A 13,442-nucleotide genomic window follows, 5' to 3' on the forward strand; every position below is an offset into this window, starting at 1 on the left:
TCTTAAAAAAATTTTTTTTAATTATAGTTTATTTACAGTGTTCTGTCAATTTCTGCTCTATAGCAAAGTGACCCAGTTACACATATACATATATTCTTTTTCTCACATTATCCTTCATCATATTCCATCACAAGTGACTAGATATAGTTCCCTGTGCTCTACAGCAGGATCTCACTGCTTATCCATTCCAAGTGCAAGAGTTTGTATCTACTAACCCCAGACTCTCAGTCCATCCTGCTCCTCCTCCTTCCCCTTGGCAACCACAAGTCTATTCTTCATGTCCATGAGTTTGCTTCTTTTCTGTAGATAAGTTCATTTGTGCCATGTATTAGATTCCAGATACAAGTGATATCATATGGTATTTATCTCTTCCTGATTTACTTCACTTAGTATGAGAGTCTCTAGCTCCATCCATGTTGCTGCAAATGGCATTATTTTGTTCTTTTTTATGGTGGGTAGTATTCCATTGTGTAGATGTACCACATCTTCTTAATCCATTCATCTGTCAGTGGACACTTAGGTTGTTTCCATATCTTGGCTATTGTGAATAGTGCTGCAATGAGCATAGGGGTGCTATCATTTTTAATGAATGTTTTGTCTGGATATGTGCCCAGGAGTGGGATTGCTGGATCATATGGTAGTTCTATGAATCATTTTCTGAGATACCTCCATACTGTTTTCCATAGTGGTTGTACCAATTTACATTCCCACCAACAGTGTAGGAGGGTTCCCTTTCCTCTGCACCCTCTCCAGCATTTGTTATTTGTAGACTTACTCATGCTGGCCATTCTGACTGTGTGAAGTGAGACCTCATTGTGGTTTTGATTTGTATTTCTCTAATAATTAGTGATATTAAGCATTTATTCTTGTGCCTCTTGGCCATCCATATGTCTTCTTTAGAGAAATGTCTATTCTGCTCACCTGGTGTCAGGACTTACTGAAGCTCAGGTTCTTTTGTCTCTATGCAGAAAGAATTCAGTGTGAGGCTAAGTGGTAGGCAAAGAATGAGTTTATTAGCATAGGGCGCTTATGAGAAATACAAGCCTGCATGCAAGGAAGTGTAGCCCTGAAAACATAGAGTGCCTCATTTTTATAATCAAAGACAAATAGGGAGAGGAGAAGACCACCTTCTTCCTCATTTTTGATAGACATCAAGGCGTGCATCATTATTTCCTCTTTTAACTCTCTATGGTCTAGCCAGGGCTTTCATGGCACTATTTAAATCATATGTACATTAGCAAAAGGGTGGTGATATATACTAAAATATGGTAATTCATCTCAGGTTTCAGTATAATGTCCCCTTTTGCCTAGTTTCTTTCCCTTTTCACCTCTATTCCTATCTAGGCTACATGCAGAAATGCTCTTTCAAGAGTCTTCTTCAAAGAGTCCTCAACTTCCTGACTTCATGTAACACAATTAAGACCTCATATCTATCGTCTTGTGTTTTAACACTCAGGACTTGCGGCTTGAGTGAACCTGGTCTTCCTTCAAGGTAGAATAGATTGTTAGATTACTAGGTTCTTTTCTTGTGTGGTCATTAGCTTTCAACAGTCTCCCAAACACCCTTAGAATTCCCTTTCTGTCTTTAATCCCCTAGCGGGATTTCTAAACTAATTGCTTTATTATCCTAATCTATCCCTACCACTTCTACCTCTGTACCTCTTACCCCAACCTATACCTGCTGGTCCCAAAGATGTTAGAATAAAGGAAAGTGGGTCAGGAAATGTTGGTTCAAATTCCAAATATGCCGTATCTAGGCTGTATGACCTTGGGTAAGTCACTTCCCCTCATTGGGACTCAGTTTCTCCATGAATAAGATGAAAGGATGGGATTAAATGTTTACTATCCTTTCTTGCTGTATGATTCTATGGTGCAGTTTGAATGGCCATATAATTCATACAGGTCTCTTCTCCCTGGGCGTGGGGGTGTGTCAGGTATGCCAGTTTCCCTAGCTTCCTCGAGCATCAGCATCACTTGAAATGCTTGTTAAGAATAAAAATGGCTTGTCTCCTAGCTCAGTACACTGCTTCACAGTCTCTAGGGCAGGGTCCTAGGAAGAGGGGAAAGACATCAAGAATCTCAAGTGACTTTTTATCTTGGGAGAAGTTTAGAAAAAAAGACTCTAAGCTAATTGGATTTTATGGCTGATATGGTTTGATGTGGTATTTGTCCTGGTTAAAATATTTACATTTTAAAGGCATCTCAACTGCCTAAACCCAAAGTTTGTTAGTGTCAGTTAGAACAACGGAGGGTGAGGAGGAAGCATTTCTTTTTTAAAAAATTTTTTATCATTTTATTGAAGTATAGTTGATTTACAAGGTTGTGATAATTTCTGCTCTGTAACAAAGTGATTCAGTTATACATATACACACACATCCATTCTCTTTCAGATTCTTTTCCCACATAGATCATCACAGAATATCGGGTAGAATTCTCTGTGCTACACAGCAGGTCCCCACTGGCCAGTCATTACACATACTTCAGTGTGCATATGCCAATCCCAAATCCCCAGTCCAGTCCTCCCTCCCCCTCCACCTGTCCCCTTTGGTAACTATGTTTTTCAAAGGCTGTGTGTCTATTTCTGTTCTCTAAATAAGTTCATTTGTATCCTTCTTTTCACATTCCACATGTAAATGATATCACATGATATTTATTTCTCACCATCTGACCAACTTCACTTATTATGATAATTTCTAGGTCCATCCATGTTGCTGTAAATGCCATTATTTCATTCTTTTTTATGGCAGAGTAATATTCCATTGCATATATGTGCCACATCTTCTCTATCCATTCCTCTGTCGATGGGCATTTACGTTGCTTCCATGTTGAGGAAGCATTTCCTGAGAGAGCCTCGGGTGCATGGAAACAGCTAAGTGTCACCTACTCTCTCACTGAGCTCTCACTTGGCTGTGTGCACTTGGTCAGGGAAATTACTTAATTTCCCCATGACTCAGTTGCTTTGTCTGTAATGTGGGGTGAAAATAATGCCTACTCCACTGGTTGTTGTGAAGGTTATAGAAGTTTAGCACAGTACCTGGCATGTAGGAAGCATGCAACATATTTTGTTCCAATGAATCCTAGGAGAAATATACTATTACCTCCACTGAAAAGTAAATTCAAGTGGGTCACATCCGTCACCATAATGGATTTTGCAGATAATTTGTAAATGATGCAGGAGAAATTCGAACCTAGGTCTACACTGACCCTAAAACTTCCATTCCTTTGTTGGTATCATTTTCTAACCTGCCACAGCTGAGTGGTGAGCCAGTCCTGATTTAGTCAGATAATTGGCCAATTCAGAAATTGTTTGATAAAATTGTTGTTGAACTTAATGGGATGATCATGTTGTTGAACTTAATGGGGTAATGTTCCTGTTCATAGAACGGCCTCTGGGTAGCACATCCTTTAGGCTCTTGGATAAAGTTTCTTTTTTTGTTGTCATGGTTTTGGTCAAGAGAGTTGTGCAGACTTTTCTCTTGGAGGATATATAATTTACCTATTCCCTTCCTGGCTGGCCCAGGTCAGGCTGCATCAGGTTTGATATGCATTTCTAGTTTGATCTCTTATTTGTGAGAGGCAATTTTTACAATCAAATCAAGAAGCAGAATTTCTTTCCCAGATGCAAATGTTTGATTTATTTCCTGGGCCTGAAACTGGTGATGGCTTGGCTTCTTTGTATCCCTATCTGTGTCCAGATGCAGAATTTGCGTATTGTGTGGACATTTTTTCGTGTCCCAGTGTTTCACATTGATGCCAGTAGGTTTGCATACCTGCCAGACTCAGCTGTGACAACTCACATTTATAGTGTCCTATAAACTGAGTGTTTGTGTCCCTCCCAGATTCATATGTTAAATAGTCTTAACTCAATATGATGGCATTTGGCGATGGGGCCTCCAAGGAAATAAATAAAGCCATATGAAGTCATAAGCGGGGGGCCCTCACCCATTACAAAGGATGAGTGTCCCTAGAGGAAGGGAAAGAGAATATACATTGCCCAAGAAATGAGTATTTCCAAGTATAAGTTGGTCATTCCATAACATCTGAAGAAAAGAGTGGAACTGGCTTGAGTTTCATGCCCTAGAACTCAGGGCTCTAGAATTCTTTTAACTTTGTAGCTGGAGAATAAAGAAATTTTAAAAATGTACCTTTTAGGAAGAGGTTGCATTTGGTAGAAGCATAAAGTAGAACATAGATCTCAAACTGGCATCCAGGGGGCTGAACTAGCCCACAGATGTGTGCTTTGCTTGGTCTACACATTGTTCTTTAAAACTTTTTGATTGATTGAAAACAAAACAGAACAAACTCTAAATGCTGTTTTTCCATGGGAAATTTAGTTTAATTCTCTGAATCTCAGTTTTCTAATGTGTTAAAATACTTGCAAGTTTTTAATGAGCATTACAGATATCACATATACAAAGCACATGGCACAAAGCAGGGCACATCCTAGCTGTTTAGGAAATAGTTTCTGTTGATGAACATATTAAGTGTGCTAATGAATGTGTGTTTTCCACCATGGATGGCACCAGAGCCTTTCACTTGTTTCTTTTTTCTTCCCTTGTGTATATGCTTAATTTTTAAAATGATAGTTGATTTATAGTGTTGTGCCAGTTTATGCTATACACCATAGTAACCCAGTCGTATATACATATATATATGAATATATGTATATTATTTTTCACAATGAATCATTTTCCAATTTGATCAGATGATTAGCATTGTTGATGGCTTATCTGATCCAGCTAATGGTCAAGTACCAGTCCAGTGTGCCCAGCCACCAGCTGTCATGAAGGCTTGATGTTCTCCAAATATCATTTGGAGAAGCTGCTCCTTCTTTGAGTGACAGCCCAGACCTATGATAACTCACATTGGGAAGGTTGGCTTGTCCACCACTCACTGCCTTGGTCCATAGTTGGCCTCCTAGGTTTGCCACCCTTTGGATTTCAGACAGTATTTCCAAGAAGGGCAGGTGCCCCAAGGCTGAAATTTTTTGAGGGAGGAAGGGCAACCATAAGTAGGTCATCAGAAGGAGTGCACAGCTTGCCAAAGTCCTCCCAGTGGGAACATGCACCTGTATGGTAATTATGCCTTCACTCCTTGGGCTCCTGTACTCCCGTGTAAAGTCCTTGAAGTTAGAATCCATGGATAACTCATCTTTGTATCCCTAATTCTAGTACAGGACCTGGCACAGGGGTGTTTAGTCAAATGGGTCTGTGAATAATTGTTATTTTTTCCTTTTGAAAATTTCTCTATGGAAAATTTTGAGCATATACCAAAATAGAGCCACTGTATAATGAACCTCCATGTACTAATCACCCAGATACAACCATTATTGACATTTGCCACTCTTGGTTCAGCTACTCTTCCTAGTTTCTTTTTTTCCCCTTGCTTAATTTGTTGTATTAAAGTATAGTTGATTTACAGTGTTGTGCCAATTTCTGCTATACAGCATAGTAACCCAGTCATATATATACATATATATGTGAATATTATATATATATATATTATTTTTCACAATAGCCAAGACATGGAAACAACCTAAATGTCCATTGACAGATGAAGGGACCAGGTTTCTTTGTTTGTTTGCTTCTTTTTTCCCTTGGCTGCACCTGCGGTATGTGGAAGTTCCTGGGCCAGCTGTGGCCCAAGTCACAGCTGCAGCAATGCTGGATCCTTAACCCACTGCTCCCACTAAGGAGTTATTTTTTTTCTCAGTCTTACTTTAAAGCAAATAAGATAGAGCATTTCACCTGTAAATAACATCACTAACATATAAGGAATCTTTTAAAAGCATAACTGTAATACTCTTATACCTGACAAATTTCACAATAATTTCTTATATATTATCTACTGTTTGGTTTATATTCAAAATTCTACATTTGGCTTAAAATGTCTCTTTTGGGGGCTTAGCAGCTTTGAATGTTGTTCAGCTTCGAATGTTGTTCAGCTTCATTTGAGGATATTTTGCTTATTTACTTTCAGAGTTGGTTTTGACTCAGATATATGTTGTCTTTGTTCTGTACATCTGATTTGGGATATTTCAGGAACTCAAAGATTTCATCACAGTTTACAGGAGATATGTGTTAGTGAATAAAAGCTTGTGTGCTTCTATGAATCAAAAAGTCTACTTAGAAATTTCTGCGATAAATACACGGGCCTGTGCATGCACACATATACGCACCATAACCTAAACTTGAAATGAAAAACAAATCTGCTTGCACAAGAAAATTTTGGCTTTATTCAGATTAAAAGAAAAAGGACTAAAATATACTTTTCAAGTTAACTGATTTTTCTGGGTAAATCTTGATATTTCTTTTTATTTTTTCTTTCTTTCAAATATAGTTGATTTACAATGTTGTGTTAGTTTCAAGTGTACAGCAAAGTGATTCAGCTATACACACACAGACACACCTTTTCAGATTCTTTTCCCTTATAGGTTATTAAAAAGTATTGAGTGTAATTCCCTGTGCTATATAGTAGGCACTTACTGGTTATCTATGTTATATATAGTAGTGTATATGTTGATCCCAAACTTCTAATTTATCCCTCCCCTTCCCTCCCTTTTGGTAATCATAAGTTTGTTTCTTATGTCTGTGAGTCTATTCCTGTTTTGTAGATAAGTTCATTTGTATCATTTTTTTTAAGATCTATGGAATATCATAGGATATTTGTGTTTGAGAGCTTCACTTTGTATGATAACCTCTAGGTCTATCCATGTTGCTGCAAATGGCATTATTTCATTCTTTTTATGGTTGAACAATATTCAATTGTATATATGTACGACACCTTCTTAATCCACTCATATGTTAATGAACATTTAGGTTGATTCTATGTCTTGGCTATTATAAATAGTCTGCTATGAACATTAAGATGCATGTTATCTTTTTAAATTCTGGTTTTCTGTAGATATGTGCCCAGGAGTGGGATTGCAGGATCATATGGTAACTCCTTAATTTTTTAAAGAACATCCATACTGTTTTCCATAATGATTGTACCAGTTAATCTTCCCACCAACAGTGTAGGAGTGTTCCTTTTTCTCCACACCCTCTGCGGGGTTTGTAAAATTTTTGATGATGGCCATTCTGACACATGTGAAGTGATACATCATTGTAGTTTTTGTTTGCTTTTATCTAATAATTAGTGATGTTGATCATTTTTTTTCATGTGCCTTTGGCCATGTGTCTATCTTCTTAGATGAATGTCTACTTAGACATTCTGCTCTTTTTTTTTTTTTCTTGCTTTTTAGGGCCACACAAGTGGCATATGGAAGTTCCCAGGCTAGGGGTTGAATCAGAGCTACAGCTGCTGGCCTACACCATAGCCACAGCAATGCAGGACCTGCAACCTACACCACAGCTCATGGCAATGCCAGATACATAACCTACTGAGTGAGGCCAGGGATTGAACTCACATCCTCATGGATACCAGTCAGGTTCATTACCACTGAGCCACCTTCTGCTCGTTTTTTGATTAGGTTTTTGTTGTTTTGATATTGAGCTGTATCAATTGTTTGTATATTTTGGAGATTAATACCTTGTCAGTCACATCATTTGCAAATATTTTCTTCCATTTCTGTAGGTTCTTTTTGTTTATGGTTTGTTTATGGTTTTATTTCTTTGCAAAAGCTTTTAAGTTTAATTAGGGCCCATTTGTTTATTCTAGTTTCCTAGAAAAATGGAAATAAGAAGCAATATCTTTTTGAATCTGTTAAAGCATGTTCTACCCATGTTTATCTCTAGGAGTTTTATGGTATTTAGTCTTATATTTAAGTCTTAATACATTTTGAGTTTATTTTTGTGTGTGGTATTATAAAAAGTTCTAATTTCATTCTTTTACATGTAGCTGTCCAGTTTCCCAGCACCACTTATCAAAGAGAATCTCTTTTCTTCTTTGTAAATTCTTGCCTCCTTTCTTGTAGATTAATTGGCCACAGATGTATAGGTTTATTTATGTGCCTTCTCTCCTGTTTTATTGTTCTTTATTTCTGTTTCTGTTCCAGTACCATATTGCTCTGTTATCAGTAGCTTTATAGTATACTCTGAAGTTAGAAAGCCTGATTCCTCTAGGTCCATTTTTCTCTCTCAAGTTTGCTTTGGCTATTAGGGGTCTTTTGTGTTTTTATTAAAATTTAAAAAAATTTGGTCTAATCTTGTGAAAAACACCTTGGATAATTTGATGGGGATTGTATTGGATCTGTAGATTGCCTTGGGTAATATAGTCATTTTGACAATATTGATTCTTCCAATTCAATAGCATGTATATCTTTCCATCTGTTTGTGTCAGCTTCAATTTCTTTCATCAACATCTTATAGTTTTTGGAGTGCAGGTATTTTGCCTCCTTAGGTAGGTTTCAAATACATAGATTCTTTTGATCAAAATGTTTTAACTGTTTTTATACACCTGAAGTGATTTTCATATTGCAATAAGTTAGAGCACTTTAAATAGAACTGAATATTACCAGCTATAATCTCTTATGCAAAATTTTAAACTTTAGATAACATTTATGTGGATGCTCATAACTATTAAAAAAATAGTTTATGAAACTATTTCTTATGTATCACCTACTATTTGATTTATATTCACAATTCTACATTTGTCCTAATATGTCTTTTTATAGTTATATTTTTTGAGATCAGAATCCAAACAATCCTTACATTTTTAACTATAATTGTTGTATATTAGAATACAACCTTGATAATTAGTCTTTTCCCCCTTCTTTTTTTTTTTTTTTTGTTCATACCATTTATTTGTGGTTAAAGGACGTGAATCACTGTCTTATAGAATTTCTTATATCCCAAGTTCAGCTGAATATATTCTTGTGGCTCTTTAAAAACTTCCTCCATTTCCTTTATTTCCTATAAACTGGTAGTTAGAGTTAGAAGCATTATTATTTTCACATTCATTCTTTTTCTGGGAAAAAAAAAAAGCTTCTTGGAAAATACTGTTTTCTTCCTTAGTCATATCTGGAAGCATTGGTTGTACCACTTTTAGTGATTGAAAAATAAAAATTTTTAAATTATATAATTTCCCCTATATTTATTAATGAGAATTCTCATATAAGAAACAATATAATTACTCAGATACAGTTGACTTTTGAACAACCTGGGTTTGAACTGAGAGGTTCCATTAATGAACCAGGAAACGTCCTCAACCTTGGTGTTCGGAGATTTTACCAAGGTTTCATTACCTGACTGTGATTACATTCAGATTCCAGGACTTTTCTGCCCAGAGGTCAGGCAGCTGAAAGTTTCACCCCTCTAATCATGTGGTTGATTTTTCTAGTGACCAGCTCCTGACTCTGGCATAAGTCTCCTCATTATCATACAGTGACATGCCCATCACTCATAAAATTTAAAGGGTTTTGAATTTCTGTGCCAGGACAAAGACCAGAAATTTTTTTTTCTCATTATAACACACAGTTTGTTTTCAATTTATTGTTATTTTGAATGGTGAATATTGGTTTTTTAGGTTTTTGTTGTTGTTGTTGTTGTTGTTTTCTTTTTAGGGCTGCCCCTGTGGCATAAGGAGGTTCCCAGGCTAAGGGTCGAATAGGAGCTATAGCTGCCAGACTTTGCCATAGCCGCAGCAACACCAGATCCGAGCCATGTCTGCAACTTACACTGCAACTTGTGACCATGCCAGATCCTTTAATCCACTGAGCAAGGCCAGGGATCAAACCCATATCCTCATGGATACTAGGCAGATCCTTAACCCACTGAGCCACAATGGGAGCTCCTTAATGGTGAATATTATTATTATGATACTGTCCTAATATAGGTGCCTTACACAGAATTTTGTATATCAAAGGTACTCCACTATCTGTATGTGTTCAGGTGGTTCTCAGTCTCCTTGGGTTTGTGAATAAAATGATGCTAATGTTCTTTGTATGCAGTTTTCACATATGTGGGTCTTTTCTCCCATCTTGATTTTTTTCTAAGATTAGGACAACGCCATTTCTGCTTGTATATAATATATCAGTGTTGCTGTTACTGGGTTTGATAAATGAATATTGAATCAAATTCAAAAGTTAAAAAAAAAAAAAACACCTCTGAGAACAGAAAGGTAGGAGGTGTTAGGAAAATACTCTGACTCTTCCATCCACTATTAATTTAAATATGCTGTGTCCCAGAAAAAAAAAATCCACATTTCCTTTATGTCCACTGTTTTGTTTCTACCAGTGATTCTTAAGGCTCATGGCATCATTCAGTCCCCTGAAGGGGAGCTTTCAAGAAGTTACCCAAGCTGGGGAAGACGCCTCTCCCCGTCTACCTTGATAAAGATTTACCTGATTCTCGTTTAGTTCACCTGGGCTGAACTTTGGACATTGGTATTTTAAAAAATACACCCAGGCATTAGTATGAATGCATATTTAACTTAATATAGATTCAGATGTTTACATATAGAAATAATCGTAGATAACTATGTGTGTGTGTGTATATATTTAGTCTGAATACATGAAATCCCTTCTTAGTTGAAAATACCTAAAAGCAGCTCCCCAGTAGCAACAAGCAGTCCTAGAGCCCATATCTTAATTTCTCATACATTTTCCAAGAAGTTTGGTTTCTCTTAGCTCCAATAAAACATTTCAGCACTCCTTGGAGAAATGGCTTACTGTAAGACTGGGCAAAAAATATACAAAATAACCCTGGAGTAGCTTGTGGTACCAGAAATTACAGATAAGTAAATAAATAAATTAATGATAAATAGATAAGTAAAACTGCCCACACTGATGGGGATTTGTTAAAGACATGCAGGAGTCAATTGAAAGAGCTCCCAATGGCCAAAACTAGAACAGTCGGAACAATGAAACAATAAAGTAATAGTAAGTTATAACTCGAGGTAAAAAATAAATAGATGCCAGTCCATGCTGACATAAATACATAATTAAAGAAATGGGGGAAATAGACACATCTCCCAGGCAGAGCAGTATGGGCTCCACATAAAGACTTCCTTCCAAAGAGTCCAGCATCAAAGGAGGTTTAAGAGGAGAAACCTGTAAAACACTCCTCAGCCCAGTGATCCAGATTCATATCAACAGTGACAAGTTGTTGAAAGCATGTACCCTCGGTATTATGGCATTTTACCTCTGTGTTCTTATCTCCTCTAAACTCATAACCCCAGTAGAAGCATAAAACAAATCTGAAGAGAGGGACCCTCTACAAAATACTCGACCAGCCTTCTTCAAACTGTCAAGGTCATCACAAACCAGGTGAGTCTAAGAAACTGTCACAGCCCAGAGAGCTTAAGGAGAACACGATGGCATGTCATGTGGTACTCTGGGTGGGAATCCTGGAACAGAGACTGGACTTGAGGTAAAAACTAAAGAAATAAGAATAAATTATGAGATCAATTTAATGATAATGTATCACTATTGGTTCACTAACTGTGACAAAAGCACCATATTAACATCAGACATTAATGATAGGAGCCTCTGGATGTGGGGTAAATGATGACTCTGGGCTATTTTATTTTCAAAGTATTTCTGTAAATCCCAGACTATGCTAAAATGAAAAGGCTTATCTAAAAAAAAAAAAAAAAAAAAAAAAAAAAACCAAAAAAACACCTGGCTATTTCTTCCTTCTTTTCCTTTGCAATGTCCCAGACTAAAGGAAAAGGAGAAATTGATCTATTCTGCCGCAGTTACAATACTCATTCAGTATGCCACTCAAGTATAAATTGGATTATCTTAGTTAAAACTAAGATGTGACTTTCTAATAGGCTTAACACTTTCAGGTGGTATTTACACTTTAAAAGAGGCCCTTATTTACTCAAATCTCAAAATATAAAACCCAGGAGGTATTTCTGAGCTGAGCCTATTTGATGCTCTATATCTGTAACTTCTATAAGCAATCCTCACAAAGAACAACACAGAAATAGATTCATAAACTTTGACAGATTTCTGAAGTCAAAGAAGACAAAGTTGATAACTTCTGACACAAATCTGAACTAAAATTTCAAAGGGCCAAACCAGTAGAGACAAAGCATGGTGCAATGGAAAGATTCTGGCCACTGATATCAGGTGGACCTGGATTCTAATCATGATAACTTTATGACCTTGGCCATGCTGTGGGATTGCTCTGCATCTCAGTTTCCATCCTTGAAATAGGGATAAAGATTTATTATGCCTAAGTCACATAATGCCTATAAAATGCTACATATAGGAAGTTCCTGTTATGGTGCAGCAGAAGTGACTCCTACTAGCATCCTTGAGGATGTGGGTTTGATCCCTGGCCTTGCTCAGTGGGTTGGGATCCAGTATTGCCCTGAGCTGTGGTGTAGGTCACAGCCATGGCTTGGATCCCATGTTGCTGTGGCTGTGGCTTAGGCCTGCAGCTATACCTCTGATTCAACCCCTAGCCTGGGAATTTCCATATGCCGCAAGTGCGGCCCTGTAAAGCAAAAAAAAAAATTTTTTTAATGCCACATACGATGCCTAGCACATAGGAGACAACAAAGATGATAATGTGTTGGAGTTCCCGTCGTGGCGCAGTGGAAATGAATCCCACTAGGAACCAGCCATGAGGTTGCAGGTTCAATCCTGGCCTTGTTCAGTGGGTTAAGGATCTGGCGTTGCTGTGGGCTATGGCGTAGGCCAGCAGCTGTAGCTCCGATTAGATTCCCAGCCTGGGAACGACCATATAACTGCAGCCCTAAAAAGACAAAAGCCAAAAAAAAAAAAAAAAAAAAAAAAAAAAGATGATAATGTGTTGCTATCATCATCACCATCGTGATCATTATCAGTGGCTCCTCCATTCTGAAGCTAAGTAACCTGGAGTGAATCATTCAACATCCCTCAGCTTCAGTTGCTTGTGTAAAATGGCAATAAGAACTATATATTCCATATAGAAGGGCTATGAAAATTAAATGAAGTAATGGTTTTATTTGTTTTTTTCTTATGCTATAACACAGTTGTTTGTATTTATTTCTATTTACCTACCTACCTACCTATTTAATCTCTTCATTTGTCTTCATATCTATCCATCTGCCTTTAACATTTAAACAGACAGAGTTAACAAAACAGCTAGAAAGTTTTCAGTACAAGAACTTGTAATTGTTTTTAACAGTGGAAAGGAATGAGTTTTGAAAAAAACTCAAAAGCTTTCTTTGATATTCATGTGTTCTGTATAAAATTCTCAAATAATGCATATAAATGAAGAAAGCCTTAACCTGTGATAATTTAAGAAAAAACTGTTGGTTTTGAATGATATCAAAACTGTGGGTGTATTACATTCCCAGTGCCTTGAATTTAGAGTATAAAATAAAACTAAGGCCAGGGGAGGCTGCCTCTACTTACTCCTAATTAAAAAATTGTTGATGTTTTCTTGCTGCTGGCACTGAGGCTGGCTGAGAAATTATGCATAATTCTGGATGCTTTGAAGCCTGAAGCCAATAATACTTCTCTTCTTTTTCTTTTCTTTTTTCTCTTCTCTTCTCTTCTTTTCTCT

At 37.0% G+C, this 13,442-nt stretch overlaps 1 long non-coding RNA gene across 6 annotated transcripts in view; it reads left to right on the forward strand.

Annotated features, from left to right (window-relative positions):
* LOC110259931 (uncharacterized) overlaps window positions 1-13,442 on the forward strand; it is a 563,371-nt gene that overhangs the window by 204,223 nt on the left and 345,706 nt on the right. Inside the window, exon 5 of one of the 6 annotated variants that reach the window (XR_014840785.1) lies at window positions 11,119-11,206. The exons of the other annotated variants lie outside the window; for them this stretch is intronic. This is a non-coding gene — a long non-coding RNA (uncharacterized LOC110259931). The remainder of the gene's footprint in view (window positions 1-11,118; window positions 11,207-13,442) is intronic. 6 annotated transcript variants of the gene reach the window in all.

The sequence above is a fragment of the Sus scrofa genome, chromosome 3, assembly GCF_054392235.1.
Source record: "Sus scrofa isolate SSC_HxYL_T2T_F1_AM1 chromosome 3, Sscrofa_HxYL_maternal_Yorkshire_Landrace_v2.0, whole genome shotgun sequence".
NCBI classification, from domain to species: Eukaryota; Metazoa; Chordata; class Mammalia; order Artiodactyla; family Suidae; genus Sus; species Sus scrofa.